This window comes from Callithrix jacchus, chromosome 7 (assembly GCF_049354715.1).
Source record: "Callithrix jacchus isolate 240 chromosome 7, calJac240_pri, whole genome shotgun sequence".
Taxonomy (NCBI): domain Eukaryota; kingdom Metazoa; phylum Chordata; class Mammalia; order Primates; family Cebidae; genus Callithrix; species Callithrix jacchus.
In genome coordinates, this window is record NC_133508.1 from 158410191 (window position 1) to 158427282 (window position 17092).

The 17092-nt window shown below is 45.5% G+C and overlaps 1 pseudogene; it reads left to right on the forward strand.

Moving 5' to 3' along the window:
• Positions 1-12457: 12457 nt before the first annotated feature.
• Positions 12458-13383, forward strand: LOC100394928 (alpha-ketoglutarate-dependent dioxygenase alkB homolog 4 pseudogene; annotated as a pseudogene).
• Positions 13384-17092: the final 3709 nt, after the last annotated feature.

Consider the following 17092-nt stretch of genomic DNA (forward strand, 5'->3'; position numbering starts at 1 on the left):
ACAAGCAGGGACCGTAGGTAGGACGTGGGCGGCCAGGCCCGGGGAACCGACCGGGATGCTCAGCCAGGCTCAGAGGATGCGCCCTGGCAGTCCCGGAGGACTCTAGGACCACAAGCAGGGACCGTAGCTGGGACGTGGGCGGCCAGGCCCGGGGAACCGACCGAGATGCTCGGCGAGGCCCAGAGGATGCGCCCTGGCAGTCCCGGAGGACTCTAGGACCACAAGCAGGGACCGTAGGTAGGACGTGGGCGGCCAGGCCCGGGGAACCGACCGGGATGCTCAGCCAGGCTCAGAGGATGCGCCCTGGCAGTCCCGGAGGACTCTAGGACCACAAGCAGGGACCGTAGCTGGGACGTGGGCGGCCAGGCCCGGGGAACCGACCGAGATGCTCGGCGAGGCCCAGAGGATGCGCCCTGGCAGTCCCGGAGGACTCTAGGACCACAAGCAGGGACCGTAGGTAGGACGTGGGCGGCCAGGCCCGGGGAACCGACCGGGATGCTCAGCCAGGCTCAGAGGATGCGCCCTGGCAGTCCCGGAGGACTCTAGGACCACAAGCAGGGACCGTAGGTAGGACGTGGGCGGCCAGGCCCGGGGAACCGACCGGGATGCTCAGCCAGGCCCAGAGGATGCGCCCTGGCAGTCCCGGAGGACTCTAGGACCACAAGCAGGGACCGTAGCTGGGACGTGGGTGGCCAGGCCCGGGGAACCGACCGGGATGCTCAGCCAGGCCCAGAGGATGCGCCCTGGCAGTCCCGGAGGACTCTAGGACCACAAGCAGGGCTCGTAGTTGGGACGTGGGCGGCCAGGCCCGGGAAACCCATGAACAGGACCCACAGCGGGTCCTGCTGCCGCCGCCGCCGCCGATGCGACGTTGGCTGCTGCTGCCGTTCCCGCCGGGCTCACCGCGCGCCTTACCGGTCCGGGGACCCGGCGCGAACCCCTCAGTCCCCACCGCGGCCCCCGAGCGGGGAAAGACGGCGCCCGGAGCCAGCCGGGAGCTGGGCAGCAGCGGCGGCCGCACCCCGGGTGAGGTGAGAGCCTGGCCAGCTCCTGCGGCTGGAGCCCGGGGATGGGGTGGCCACGCGCGCTGCGCTGGACGGGAGGACCGCGCGGAGGGCTGGGCCCGGGGCTGGAGAGGGCTTGGCGCTGGGTGAAGGGCAGGGAAGGGGCAGCGTTGAGTGGCCCAGAAATAAAGCTGTGTCCCTGGAGAGGCTGAAGCTCGGGAAGCTCGGCCTCTGTCTCAGGAGCCTTGCTTGAGGCGTAGACGTTTGCTGTGTTGGTGGAGGTGACACTGCAGGCCACATCTGTTAGGTTGGGAAGGAGAGAGGGACACCTGCCTCAGAAGGCTGTGCCAGGACGGAAGCATCAGAGACGGTCACGGAAGACGAGGCATGGGAAGAGCGCGCGGACCAAAGCACGCGCTGCCTTCTCTCACGCCTCTTCTTTTTACGGTTGTTTCTCTTAGATACAGATGGCAGGGTGGGGCTGGTGGGGACTCCCTCTTCCTAGGCTGCCTCTCTTTCCCTGCAGAGCTGGAGTCAGGCCTGATCGCTGGATGGGGCTGTGCACGACAAGCTCCTAAAACCAATCCTTTCCTTTGCCTTGGCCTGTTTTCTTCATGTAGCAGCAGTAGGATAAAATGTGTCACACATACGACTTTAGGAGACGAGACAGACTGTGCTGCAGCCTTTTTAGACATAAACGTGTCCTCGTCACAGCATTTTTAGCTTTTTATTTCTTGGGAAGGTCGTACTCATAAATCAAACTACTAGGCAATGGTGGTTCCAGTGTGAGCTAACTGGAGTCTATAAAAAGTTACTTTATTTCTCTAGGCCTCAGTTCGTTTCCTATGCATAAAAGTGGAATTTGGATTAAAAGAGTACTAAATATAAAACTAAATAATCACTGGATCTGTATTCTATGTTCAGGATAGCTATATTTGTGAACCATGAAATTCAGCGTATTCACTGACAATTTTATTTTTTCATAACACTATCCCCTGTTTATGTCAGAAAACATATGGATGTTCAGTTAACAGTGCTTAAATTACATGTCTTCTAAGAAACCCATAACAGATTACTGCACCTAAGAAATAATTAAGCAAAAAGTATTCATCGTTTGATTTTTTATAAGGTGAAAGTTTTATTACTTTATACAAATTACTTTTATAGACATAATTACTTTTTAAAAAATGTATATCTATGGGATGTTAATTATTTTATAAAATACTTCAAAATTTTATTAAAAGCTTGGAACAAAAATATTAACCTGAATGTGTGTTTGTAATTCCAAGACTCCTTAATCACTTACATACACTGGGTGAATCCTTTTCCTCTGGAAAGAAGCAGTAACCCTGCAGAATTTAAAATTATGACTCCTTATCACAAAAGTATGATTTTTTTCACTACCTTTGGTTAAAAAAACTTTGTAGGGTTAGAATTCAATCCTCTAAATTGTGGTTTAATTGTGAAAATAGATAGCAAACGTTCATGGCTTCCTTCGTAGTTACTCATCTGACAAACCACATCTACGTTCACCTTTGTTGATGTAATGATAAGTCTCGAAATGTTTTCTAAACATTTCACAATTCCCAAATGAAACAGTTGCAGCAATTGGCTGAGGTTAGTGCTACTTCGCCCTTCATTTACAGATCAATTCCTCAGTTTAGCATACTCTAAAAAAAAAAACAACGTTAGCTATAGTGTTAGAGGTTTAATGAGTGTTAGAATATTACAGGTTATAGTTGGGGAGTGGTGTCTTTGGTCTGATTCTCTAACTCTCAATCAACTGCAAAACGTAAGAAAGGAGCTCCCCACATTATCCAAATTCAATTTAGTTCAGTGTTATTTATTGAGCAATGATGGTGGAGGCCAGCACAGACTGGATACAAAACTACCCTCAGATAGCTCAGAATCTATCATCCTATAATAGGCTTCAATAACTGGAGTGTGGAGTAAGTGCTATGACAGAAAGGTGAGCTGTGGACCTGTCTCTCTCTCTCTCTCTCTCTCTCTCTCTCTGTGTGTGTGTGTGTCTGTCTGTCTGTCTGTCTGTCTCTATCTCTCTAAGGAAAGCTGACTTCCCTAACAAGCCATAGAAGGTGGCATTATCTTGGAAAATATGTCAAAATCTTGTCTTTAACTTGTTAAGTCTGTTTCTTTGCGTTCTTTTGTTTTTTTTTAGAGATGGAGTCTCACTGTGCTGCCTGGGTTGGAGTGCAGTGGTGCTATCAATCATAGCTCCCTGCAGCCTCCAACTCCTGGGTTTAAGGCATCCTCTTGCCTTGGCCTCCCAAGTCGCTGAGACCACAGTTGTGCACCACCATTTCTGGCTACTTTTAAAAAATTATTTTGTGTAAATATGGACTCTTGTGATTTTGCCCAGGCTGGTCTCAAACTCCCGGCTTCAAGCAATCCTCCCACCCCGCCCCGCCCCACCCCACCCCACCCCGCTCCCGAAGTGCTCAGACTATCGCAATGAGCCGCTGCACCCAGCCAAGTCTGTTTCTTAAACTGATAAATCACAGGACTACTCTATAAACGCAGAATAACAAATGATTAATTCATGATGACAATGTTATCATCTTAGGTAACTGGATTCTCTTTTGTGATCGCAGCAAACTATATCTTGGTGTATGTGCATATTTGAGAGCCGAATTACAGCCAAAAGGTTGTTTTTGAAACTTGAATCTAGAGCAAGAGGAATTAATTAGTGGATTCTAAATTTCAAATAATGTAATAGCTTCAAACAGAGTATCAAGGTGCACACATGGGTTCTTTCTTTCCTGGACAGCACGTGTCCACTCATGATTATCTTCCCTTCTTAGGTACACACCTTTTTTCTATCCCTGATATGCTAATATTCTCAGTCAGGTTATAGTCTGGTTTGGAGATCCTTGTGACTGTCTCAAGTGTCTACGTTTATTCTCTAAATCAATTTGTCTTCATTGTAAAGTTTAAATTCTAAGTGGCAAGCTTATTTTCTTTAGGAAAAAATTATAATAGGGGTAGGGAGGTGAGGCTGGGGGACCATATTACAGCCCCTACATGCTGGCAATATATCCAGGATGGTAATTGAACCAGGTGGTCAATCACACCTCTATATGGTGCTAAAAGGCAGGTGAGACCTGGCGAAGTGGCACACACCTGTTAATCCCTGCACTTTGTGAGGCCAAGGTGAGTTAATCACTTGAGGTCAGGAGTTTGAGATCAGTCTGGTCAACATGGTGAAACCGCGTTTCCACTGAAAATATAAAAAGTAAGCTGGTGGTGCGGGGGTAGTCGTGCCAGTAATCCCAGCTACTCAGAAGGCTGAGACAGGAGGGTCACTTGAACCAGGGGGGTGGAGGTTGCAGTAAGCCAGATCATGCCACTGCACTCCAGCCTGGGCAACAGAGTGAGACTCCATCTCAAAATAAAATAAAATAAAAATAAAAAATGAAAAAATTTTTAAAAGGCAGATGATCAGAGAGGGCTTTACATAGGAGCTGAATTTTCCTCTGGCTTGACAAGATAACGAAGCCAAGTTGAGTGGGAAGCACATTTTGCCAGAAGGACACAAGCAAATTCATGAAGCTAGGAAGATGCCTTATTGAAGTGCATCCCATGCTGTCATAAAATTTTCTGTGATGATTTAATTGAAAGTCGATCCTTTTTCAAGTATATAAGTATTTAAAAAGAGAAATTAAGTGAATTGTCAGCTGTTGGCCATCTGCCTCAATGTGTGCTTTTGAAGCCCAGCAGATTACATTCTGTGCAGATGGATAGCTTGAAGCCTGCAGACAACTGTCAGAGGACAATGACTTCAGAGAAGATTCAGTCAGTTTCTAATATGAAACTTCAACCACCGTAAGATGCTTGTCTAGTCATCTCTTTGTTGTTGCTGGGTTTTTTTTGTTTTTGTTTTTTGTTTTTGAGGTGGAGTTTCGCTCTTGTTACCCAGGCTGGAGTGCAATGGCGCGATCTCGGCTCACTGCAATCTCCGCCTCCTGGGTTCAGGCAATTCTCCTGCCTCAGCCTCCTGAGTAGCTGGGATTACAGGCACGCACCACCATGCCCAGCTAATTTTTTGTATTTTTAGTAGAGACGGGGTTTCACCATGTGGACCAGGATGGTCTCGATCTCTTGACCTCGTGATCCACCCGCCTTGGCCTCCCAAGTGCTGGGATTACAGGCGTGAGCCACCGCGCCCAGCCTGTTGTTGCTGTTTTACAGCTTTCTTGAGATATAATTGACTTACAATAAACTGTGTAAATTTAAAGTGTGCAATTTGAAAAGTGTCAATATATGTATATACCTGTGAAATCATCACCACAATCAAGATGATGAACTTAACCATCATCCCAAAAAGTTTCCCTTTTGTAATTCCTTCTTCCTGCCCCTCTGCTTTTGTCGTATTTCCTAGAATTTCATATAAGTGGAATCAAACAGTATCTACTCTTCGTTGTTGTCTGGCTTCTTTCATTCAGCATAATTATTCTGAAACTTATCTATGCTGTTGTGGGTATTAGTAGTTCATTTTCTTTTGTTGCTAAGTAGTATTTCATTGTATGAATGTGCTACACTTTATTAATTCACCATTCATTGGGTTGTTTTGAGTTTTATGGCTATTATGAATAAAGTTGCCATAATTATTTGTGCACATGTCTTTGATTTATCTTGGGCACATTTCTCAGGGTATATAACACTAGGCATGCTTTTAAAGAAACTGCCAAATTGTTTTCCAAAGGGGTTGTACCTTTTACATTCCCACTAGCAATGTATGAGGGTTCTCATTTCTCCACAGCCTTCCCAATATTGTTACTGTACATCTTATTTATTATAGGCAATTTTAGTGGGTGTGACATGGTATCTCGTTATGGTTTTTTGATTTAAATTTCCCTAATGATTAGTGATATTGAGCTTTTTTTCATGTGCTTGATTATTATCTACATATTTTTGGTAAAGTGTTTGTTGAAATCTTGCCCATTTTTCATTGAGTTGCTAGGGTTTCACTGAGTTCACTGGGTTTGTTTCATATTCTAAATACAAGTTTTATTGTATATGTTCTTTGCAAATATTTTCTTCCACTGTGCAGATTGTCTTTCCATTTTAGTAACACTGTCTTTTGAAGACAAGACATTTTAAAATTTGGCGACAGTAAATAAACATTGTCAATTTTTTCTTTCATGGTTTTGCTTTTAATGTCATATTTAAGAAATCATTGCCTAATCCAGATTACAAAAATATTCTGTTTTTTTCTAGAAGTTTTATAGTTTCACATTTTGACATTTAAGCCTGTGATCCATTTTGAGTTAACTTTTGTATATCAAGGTTCTTTTTTTTTTTTTTTTGGCTCGTCAATGTACAGTTGTTCTAACACTGTTACGAGCACTGTCCTTCTCCATTTAATTGCCTTAGCACCTTCGTTGAAAGCAATTGACCATATATGTAATTGTGTGTATCTGGGTTTCTCTTTTGTTACTGATTTATTTAACTACCTTTTTCTTTTCTTCATCTTTTTTTGAGACAAAGTCTAACTCTGCCTCCCAGGCTGGAGTGCAGTGGCGCAATCTTGGCTCACTGCAACCTTCGCCTCCTGGGTCCAAGCAATTCCCCCGCCTCAGCCTCCCTTATCTATCTTTAGACCAATGCCATACTGACTCGGTTACAGTAGCTTTACATGTCTTGAAATCATGTAGTCAAATTCTTCGACTTCGTTCTTCTCAATCAAAATTGTTTTCATTGTGCTAGGTTCTTGGCATTTCCATGTACATTTCAGAATTCTCTTGTAAATGTAGACAAAATGTCAGTGGGATATTTGATTGAAACTGCATTGAGTCTGTAGATCAACTTACAGAGAATTGATATCTTAACAATATTGGGTCTTCTGATGCATGAACATAACGTGTTATTTTATTTATTTTGGTTAGTGGTTCTCCATTAAGGGCAATTGTGCATCACAAGGGACATTTGACAGTATTTAGACACAAACAACTAGAGCACCAGAGCCCCTCTGCTGTACTCACAGTCTTGTGCTTACAGTCTATAATTCCATTCTTCCAGAAGGTTTGCTCCCAGAACTGGTGGTATAAAGAAGGAAAGTAGCAGTATGCGCACTTTGAGGGCTAAGCAATGGGATAGTATCTTTCTAAGGGAACAATTAAATAAACTTCATTTGGCCTTTAATGGACATGAGTTTCAGGTGGCTTCCTGGCCTTTCTTCTATTGGCCCCTTTGCTAATGTGTGAAGACTTCCTTTAGGCTCAATCTAATTCAGCTACCACGGGCCACATCACCAGTGCTCACTGTGTTCTATAAATCCTAAGATTTTCATTAATCTGAAAGGAAGAAGCAGTATACTCAAGTGGACTTTCTTATAAAAGTAGATGGAAAGTGTCTTGAAATTTGTCTTTTTAAAAATATCTGTGCCTTTTTTAACGCTATAACATTCTTACACATATCATTCTGTGATGAAGTCTCCAGCTTATTATGATGATATCTAAATTCTAAAGAGCCAATTGTAGTTATACTAATATGACCTTAGAGAAAAGTAAGGGAATACAATTTTTATGTGTCAGCTATTTTGTCAGAGTTAAGTATTTAAAACAGTAAGATAGATCTCAGAGGCGCCACTGTTAAATGAATAAATAAGGTAGAAAGAAGAGACAAAGACCCAACCCTTTCAAAATGAAAAATGAATTTTAAACGTAAGGTTACATGCCTATGGCCTAATACTGAGACCATCACTGCATAAATGAGTAAACAGAACTAAGTAAACTTCTTCCCCCACAGATTTACCCGTTTAACCATTTGAAGTGTACAGTTCAGAAGTTGCATTGAGCACATTCATATTATAATGCCACAAGTACCACCATCCATCTCCAGAATGTTCTCTTCTTCCCAAACTGAAACTCTGTATCCATTAAATAATAGCCACCCATTCTCCCTCCCCCACCTTCTGGTAACCAGGACTCTACTTTCTGTCTCGTGAATTTGACTACTCTTAACCACTTCATATAAGTGGAATCATGTATTTGTCCTTTTGTGTTCAGCTTATCTCACTTGGCATCATCTCTTTTAGGCTCATCCGTGTTGAAGCACGTGTTGTAATTACCTACTCTTTTGTGTGTGAGACACAGTCTTACTCTATCACCCAGGCTGGAGGGCAGTGGCACAATCATGACTCACTGAAGCTTTGACCTCCTGAGTTCAACTGACCTCCTGGGTTCCACCTCGGTCTCCCAAATAGCTGGAATTACGGGCAATTTTTTTTTGGTATTTTTTTGTAGAGATGGGGTCTCACTTTGTTGCCCAGGCATATAATTATGTACCTTTTAAAAGACCAAATAATATTCCGTTGTAGGTTTATACAAATGTTATTAATCCATTCATCTGTTGATGGAAATGTCAGTCATTTCCACTTTTTGCCCCTGTGAATATTGCTGCAACAGATATGGATGTACAAACGTCTGTTTGTGTCCCTGCTTTTCATTCTTTTGGGTATATACTCAGAAGAGGGATTGCTACATATGTGGTAATTCTATATTTAATTTTCTTAGAAACTACCATACTGTTCTCCACAGCAGCTGCGCCATTTTACATTCCCAGCAATGGTGTACAAGCTTTCAGTCTCCCCGTATCTTCATGAACACTGTTATTTTCTGTTTTTTAATAAAGTGAAATGTCATTGTGGTTTTGATTTGCATTTCCTTACTGAGTAGTGATGTAAAAATTATTTTTAAGGTTTCGTATTTACTGACATAGTTACCATTTCCAGGATTCTTCATCCGTTTGTTTAGTTCTCCATTTTCATCCGGTAGCATTCTTCTTCCGCCTGAAAGAATTTCTTTAATTTTTCTTATTCTTGTGCAGATTTGCTGGTGGGAAAATCCTTTCAGCTTTTGTATGTGAAAAAGTCTTTATTTCACCTTCACGTTTGAAAGGTATTCTTGCTGGTTATCGGGACTGACTACATACTTTGTGGGGCTCAATGCAAGACGAAAATGTAGAACCCTCCATTCAAACATTATTAAGAATTTCAAGTAATCTACCACAGAGCATTAAAGTAAGCACAGTCCTTGGAGTGCAAAGCCCTGTGTGACTACACGGCTTGTACGCACAAGAAACCTGCTCTGCTGGTTACAGAATTCCAGGTGACTGCTCTATTTTTTCCTTTAGTTCTTTAAGATATTGCTCTGTTATCTTTTAATTTTCAAGTTCTGCTCTCATTCCTGTCCGCGTTCCTCTCCATGTAATGGGTTTTTTCTCCTGAATACTTAGACATTTTCTGTTTATCACCGATCTGAAGCGATTTGATTGAAATGTCCCTGGGTGATTATTTTCATGTTGCTGGTGCTTTGGGTTTGTTAAGCTACTGGGTCTGTGTGTTTACAGTTTTCATCACAGTTGTACAATTTTCAGCCATTATTTTTTCAAAAATTTGTGTTGCCCCTTATAAGTCCTTCACTGTGGGGACTTCAATTACATATATATATATATATATATATATTAGATCATGTAAATTGTTCCCGTTGATCACTGACGCTCTGTTCACTTTTTGTCTTCCTTCTCTTTGTGTTTTTTTGGATCATTTTCATTGCTATGTCTTTAAGTTCACTAACTTTTTTCCCTACATTGTCTAATGTGTTCATTCCATCTAGTGTATTCTTCATCTCAGATATTGTCTTTTTCATCTCTAGAAGTTTGTAACTTTCATGCATTAATTTTTATTTTATTTTTTTGAGACGGAGTTTCAGTCTTATCACCCAGAGTAGAGTGAAATGGAGTGATGTTGGCTCACTGCAACCTGCAATCTCTGCCTCCTGGGTACAAGCAATTCTTCTCTGTCTCAGACTCCTGAGTAGCTGGGATTACAGGCACCCACCACCATGCCCAGCTAATCTTTGTATTCTTAACTGAGATGGGGTTTCATCACGTTGGCCAGGCTGATCTCGAACTCCTGACCTCAGGTGATCTGCCTGCCTCGGACTCTGGAAGTGCTGGGATTACAGGAATGAGCCACTGTGCCTGGCCCATGTAATAATATTTAAGTTCATTTGATAATCTTTGTTCCACTTTCTTAACATTTGAAATACTATAATACAATTCAAACATTTGTTTTGTTCTGAGTATGTTTCTAGTGATTGATTTTTCTCTTCATTTTGAGTGCTGTTTCCTGCTTCTTTGCACACCTGCTAATATTTTTGATTTGATGCCACACACTGAACATTTTACATATTGGGTGTTAGTTTTGTATTCCTGTAAATATTATTGAACTTTATTCTAGGTGACAGTTAAGTTAGTTTTTAAGCTTCATTATGGGGAACCCAAGCAGCTTTTTAAAGATGATTAATTACTTTGGGAGGCCGAGGCGGGTGGATCACGAGGTCAACAGATCGAGACCATCCTGGTCAACATGGTGAAACCCCGTCTCTACTAAAAATTACAAAAAATTAGCTGGGCACGGTGGCGCATGCCTGTAATCCCAGCTACTCAGGAGGCTGAGGCAGGAGAATTGCCTGAACCCAGGGGGCGGAGGTTGCGGTGAGCCGAGATTGCGCCATTGCACTCCAGCCTGGGTAACAAGAGCGAAACTCCGTCTCAAAAAAAAAAAAAAAAAAAAAAAAAGATGATTAATTTTCCTCATTACTTGGGTGTTACTCTACCCAATATCCTGTTATGTATGAGGCTTTTCCCAATTTAGTAGATGATGAAACAAACTATTTCCAGCCTTGTGTGAGCCAAGAGGATTGTCCAATCTGATTCCCTTGTGTGATTCTTACCCCAGCTTTGATAGCTCCCTGATACAAATGTACTGATCAGTACTCAGTTAATATTGAGGGAGACCCTCCACAGATCTCCGGAATTTTCTCTCCTTTCAGGTAGTCTTCCCCATGACCTCTGGCTGCCTTGGCCTTCTCAAATCCCAGCATGATCTCTTCAATTCAGGGAGACCACGAGGCTCTGCCGGGATTTCCTCTCTACTGTTACCACCTGTGAGCTCCTAGGCAGTTAAGTAGGACGGTTGTATGGCTTACTTTGCTTATTTCTGTCTTCTCTTTGAGAACTTTCCTATGTTGTCTGATGTTTGGTGCCTGAAAATCATTATTTTATATACCTTGTCATATTTTTTAGTAATTTATGTCGGGGTGAAGGGGAGTGAATACGAACCCTAGAACTGCATGCTGTCTGGAAGTAGAAGTGTCTTTCTAGCCATATTATAAATTAGGAGTTTTCAACCCTGACTACATATTAGAATTATCTGGAGGAGGTCTTTAGAAAGCTGATGTAAAGGCTTCACTCCAGACCAATTAAATTAGACTGTTTCACACTGAGGTCTTGGCATCCATGTTCTTTTCCCATATACAGCAGGGTCGAATAACCTCTGTATTCTAAAAAGGGTTGCATTTATAAATCATTCTGAGAAACTTTTGAGTTCTGTCATTTCAACTAAGACACAGAGGTGGTTGGCTTTTATTTTTTTATTTTTTTGAGATGGAGTTTCGCTCTTGTTACCCAGGCTGGAGTGCAATGGCACAATCTCACCTCACCGAAATCTCCGCCTCCTGGGTTCCGGCAATTCTCCTGCCTCAGCCTCCTGAGTAGCTGGGATTACAGGCACGCGCCACCGTGCCCAGCTAATTTTTTGTTTTTTGTATTTTTAGTAGAGACGGGGTTTCACCATGTTGACCAGGATGGTCTCGATCTCTTGACCTCGTGATCCACCTGCCTCGGCCTCCCAACGACGTGCTGGGATTACAGGCGTGAGCCACCGCGCCCGGCCAGTAAGGTCAGAGAGTGAATAGTAATTTCATTAACTGAGATAGATAATATGGTACGAGAAGCGGGTGTCGGGGACATAAGAGAATTAAGTTAGTTTGGGATATCCAAGAGGACATGTCTTATAGAACTGTCTCCTGACCTCTAATGTCTTCTGAATCATGGGACAGAGACATTTTAAGCATATATTTTTAGTATATTGTATAATTTTGAACAGATGTATTCTTCTTTTGACTTAATACTGAAATCTGTTTATATCTCTTAAACAAACATCAGTGAGTGCTGCACGAAAGTAGATGTTGGCCAGGGGCGGTGGCTCACGCCTGTAATCCCAGCACTTTGGGAGGCCGAGGTGGGCGGATCACCTGAGGTCAGGAGTTCAAGACCAGCCTGGCCAACATGGTGAAACCTCATCTCTACTCAAAATACAAAAAATTAGCTAAGCCGAGTGGTGGGCACCTGTAATCCCAGCTACTTGGGAGGCTGAGGCAGGAGAATCGCTTGAACCCGGGAGTTGAAGGTTGCAGTGAGCGGAGGTTGCGCCATTGCACTCCAGCCTGGGCAACAAGAGCGAAACTCCACAAAAAATAAAATAAAATAAAGTAAAGCCGGGGAGCCGTGGCGGCGGCGGCTGCAGCCGAGGTCCCTGAGGTCCGGGAATGCGGTTGCAAGGGCATCCGGACCTGTCTTATCTGCGAGCGGCGGAGACCCGCCCGGCACCTGCCCGCAGCGAAAACGCACCGTTTCAGGTCCTGCTCTGACACCGGCTGGCCGCGGGCTCAGAGGAGTCTGACTTTGAGGGCTGGGCCTTCCCCTTCCCAGGAGTGATGCTGATGACTCGGGAGGAAGAAGCCCAGTTGGTGAGGCCCATGGACTGTGACCCCTGGAAGCTCTCCCGGTCTGCACGGAGGAAGCAGGACTATGGCCCCAAAGTCAACTTTCGGAAACAGACGCTAAAGACCGAGGGCTTCTGCGGCCTCCCCAGCTTCAGCCGGGAGGTGGTGCGGAGGGTGGGCCTCTACCCCGGGGCTGGGGGCTTCTGGCCCGGCGAGCAGTGCAACCTGCACTACGCCCCGAGCTCGGCCCGGCCATCGACCCGCACCTGGACGACGCGTGGCTGTGGGGGGGGAGCGGCGGGTCAGCCTCAACCTCCTGTGCCCACCGTGCTGTCCACGTGTCGGGAGGCACCCGGGAGCTGCTCCTCTGCTCCGCCCCCGAGGCCGGGTCGACAGCGTGAGAGCGCCCAGCCGCTCCGTGCCGTGCCAGGAGGTGGAGGTGGCCGTCCCCCTGCCCCGCCGCTCCCTGCTGGTGCTCGGGGGGCCGCGCGGCGCCAGTGCAAGCATGCCACCCACCGCAGACACATCGAGGCCCGGCGCGTCTGCTTCACTTTCCCGGAGCTGTCGGCGACCTCGGCCCCGGAGGGAGGCAGCAAGAGCTGGGCCAGGAACTCCTGCGGCTCGCCCTCTCCTTCCAGGGCAGACCCGTGTGAGCCGCCTCTCTGGTTCCAGACCTGGCTGATCCTGGGATTGAAGCCGGGAGCCCAGAACAGGGCCTTCTGCCCCTCACGGGGTGGCCGGAGAAGACGGCTGACCCCTGGTGTTGCGAGCAGTGTGAGTCCTGCCCCGGGAGCGGATTTTGATGGGAACGCACCGCGGGACAGCCCCCTTCCACCTGGACTGTGGCCAGGCTTCTTTTGGTTATCTAGTTTATCACAGCCAAGGGGACGTGGGATCATTTGAGCTTAAAAAATATTGGGGGCCGGGCCGGGCGCGGTGGCTCACGCCTGTAATCCCAGCACTTTGGGAGGCCGAGACGGGTGGATCACAAGGTCAAGAGATTGAGACCATCCAGGTCAACATGGTGAAACACCGTCTCTACTAAAAATACAAAAAATTAGCTGGGCATGGTGGCGCGCGCCTGTAATCCCAGCTACTCGGGAGGCTGAGGCAGGAGAATTGCCTGAACCCAGGAGGCGGAGGTTGCGGTGAGCCGAGATTGCACCATTGCGCTCCAGCCTGGGTAACAAGAGCGAAACTCTGTCTCAAAAAAAAAAAAAAAAAAAAAAAATATATATATATATATATATATATATATATATATATATTGGGGGCTGCGCGCAGTGGCTCGCGCCTGTAATCCCAGCACTCTGGGAGGCCGAGGTGGGCGAATCACCTGGCACCAGGAGTTGGAAACCAGCCTGGCCAACATGGCGAAAACCCGTCTCTACAAAAAAAATACAAAACGTAGCCAGGCGTGGTGACTCGCACCTGTAATCCCAGCTACCCAGGAGGCTAAGGTTGGAGAATTGCTGGAACCCAGCAGGCGGAGGTTGCAGAGAGCCGAGATCGCACCACTGCACTTCAGCCTGGCGCACGGAGCAAGACTGTTTCAAAAAAAAGGGTGGGGGGAACATTTTAAATGATTTCCTGCTTTATGATGCGTCTCTTTTCATGGGGTTTCCCGGTATCTCATCGCCCAGTCCCTGCGATTGTGGAATGTGTTGGGTTGGAGAACAGCGGGTTGAAGATTTGAAGTTTAGACTAAAGAGCTGGTGACAAACAGCTTCAGAGTCAGGCTTGGCCTGAGTCTTGCTTTACACCCACCCCCGCACTGCGCCGCCTGGGGGGTTGTGGCTGTGAGGAGGGCAAGGAAATCTGAGCGCCTCCCTCAGCCCCATAATGTTATTAACCAGAAGGAAAAATTAAAGCTCCCGGCCAGGCAAAAAAAAAAAGAAAGAAAGAGAAGTTGCCTTCTAGAAGACAAAGTATCAAGTCAGACATTGCTGCAGACTCGGTTTGGTTTTTTGGCTCTGGGTGTATCCATGCCTTCCTTCTTTGGACAACAACCCTCCTTTTTTTGGCAGGGTGGGGGGGGGGGAGAATTGCCTTTTTTGCTAGGGTTGTAGTCTTGGTGGGAAGTTTGGTTAAGGTAACCAGACCTAACGATGACCTTGAGACCCACACGAGGATGATCTGATTTTATGAGACTTCATCATCAGTGCAGCAACGTCAGAGTAGGAAAAAGCGGCCAGAACCAGTCGGCCCCTTCTTGCTACCTAGAACCTTATTGCTTCCGCTATTCCCGCCCCTCCCTATTCCTGCCGCTTTTGAGCCTGTCCTTTTGAGTCTTCAACTGTTCCTTTGATTCTGTAGGTCTCCTCTTCCAGTAAAAACTATTTTTAAAAAACAGCATAGCTGGAGTCTGTTCACTGATCTTTCCAAAAGGTATATATGGAGTGTGAGGCACAATACTAGGTGCCAGAATAAAATGAGGAACAAGATTATTGGATAAAGGCTCTACTCTCTCAAGTTTAAGTTTAATGAAGTTGCAGTAGGTCTGGTGAGGATGTAGACAGAAAACAAATAAATACGTATACATATAAAGTGATTTCTGATACTAATACAGTTTATTAAAAAATAAACTTTGTTAGAGAGGTGTTGAAGCAGGAGGTGAAAGAACTAAAACCCGAGGCGGGTGGATCACGAGGTCAACAGATCGAGACCATCCTGGTCAACATGGTGAAACCCCATCTCTACTAAAAATGCAAAAATTAGCTGGGCATGGTGGCGTGTGCCTGTAGTCCCAGCTACTCGGGAGGCTGAGGCAGGAGAATTGCCTGAACCCAGGAGGCGGAGGTTGCGGTGAGCCGAGATCGCGCCATTGCACTCCAGCCTGGGGAACAAGAGCGAAACTCCGTCTCAAAAAAAAAAAGAACTGCAAAACCCTTCAGGTATAAATAAGCTTTGTATTTGAGGAACAGAATGAACAGTGCAGCTGGGGCATCATAAGTAAGAGAGGGGGCAGAGGTGAACCTGAGCCAGGTCACCTGAGACCTCATAGGCCATGGTAAGAAGTGGGTGTTATTCTAGGGACATTGGGAAGCCAGTGAAGGTTTAAAGCATATGATCTGAAAAATGTTAAAAAGTCACTTTGCTATTGGAGAAGTGTCCTTAAGAGGCCAAGAGTGGAAGGAAGGGAGCTGCTTTGTGGGCTGTTCGGTAAATAGCACCAACAGGAGATCATGGTGATTTACATCATGGCGGTCGCAGCGGGGCTGTAAGAAGAGAAGACCTGGGGCTTCTAGCACATAACTTGGTACCCTGCAGATCCTGAAAACAAAACCAACAAATAAGGTAACTGAGGGATAAAGAGAGACATCTTCATTTTGGGGTCTTTCTATGAAGCTGTGTTTGAAGCCTCTGTTTGAGGTTTTTTGTTTCACCCTAGTGGAGATTTTCTCCCCACTCATTATGGGGGTGGGAGTTAGATGGTGGGACAGAGTTAGAGGTCACTCAAATGAAAAGAACCCTGGATAATATTAAAAATATCTTCACAATGGCCTGGCGCGGTGGCTCACGCCTGTAATCCCAGCACTTTAGGAGGCCGAGGAGGGTGGATCACGAGGTCAAGAGATCGAGACCATCCTGGTCAACATGGTGAAACCCCGTCTCTACTAAAGATACAAAAAATTAGCTGGGCATGGTGGCACGTGCCTGTAATCCCAGCTACTCAGGAGGCTGAGGCAGGAGAATTGCCTGAGCCCAGGAGGTGGAGGTTGCGGTGAGCCGAGATCGCGCCATTGCACTCCAGCCTGGGTAACAAGAGCGAAACTCCGTCTCAAAAAAAAAAAAATAAAATAAAAATCTTCACACAGGGTTGTATATGGCAACCAAATGGGTAGTGTGCACGGTGGAGAGGGTAGCAGATATGGTGGTGGTATTTATTCCTCAAGGCCAGGGGTCCCCAGCCTCCGGCCCATGGCCTGTTAGGACCCGGGCTGCACAGCAGGAGGTGAGTGGCAGGCCAGCGAGGAACAGTACCCCTGAGCTCCCCCTCCTGCCCATCTGCAGATGAGCAGCAGCATTGGATTCTCACAGGAATGCGAACCCTATTGTGAAATGAGCATATGAAGGATCTAGGCTGCCTGCACCTTATGAGAATCTAATACCTGATGATCATTCCAAATCCATCTCCCACCCTGTCCATGGAAAAGTTGTCTCCCTTGAAACTGGTCTCTGGTACCAAAAAGGTTGGGGACTGTTGCCCTAGGATTCTTCAACCTATTTATGAAATTGCCTGTTCTTTTACTTTATTTTATTGCAGCCTCCTAAGTATAGGTGATTCATACTAGGTCTCACAGCAGTTCCAAACAGAACTCTATACAGGTTTTATATGATGAAACCTGACATCTCATGGCAGCAACATGATCATTATCACCATAACTACATATATAACTACATGATTAATATTTATCAAGTAAATGACAAATGCTAGGCCCTATCTTAAACATTTTATAAGCATAATGTTATTTAATTCTCAGTACAATTCTGTGA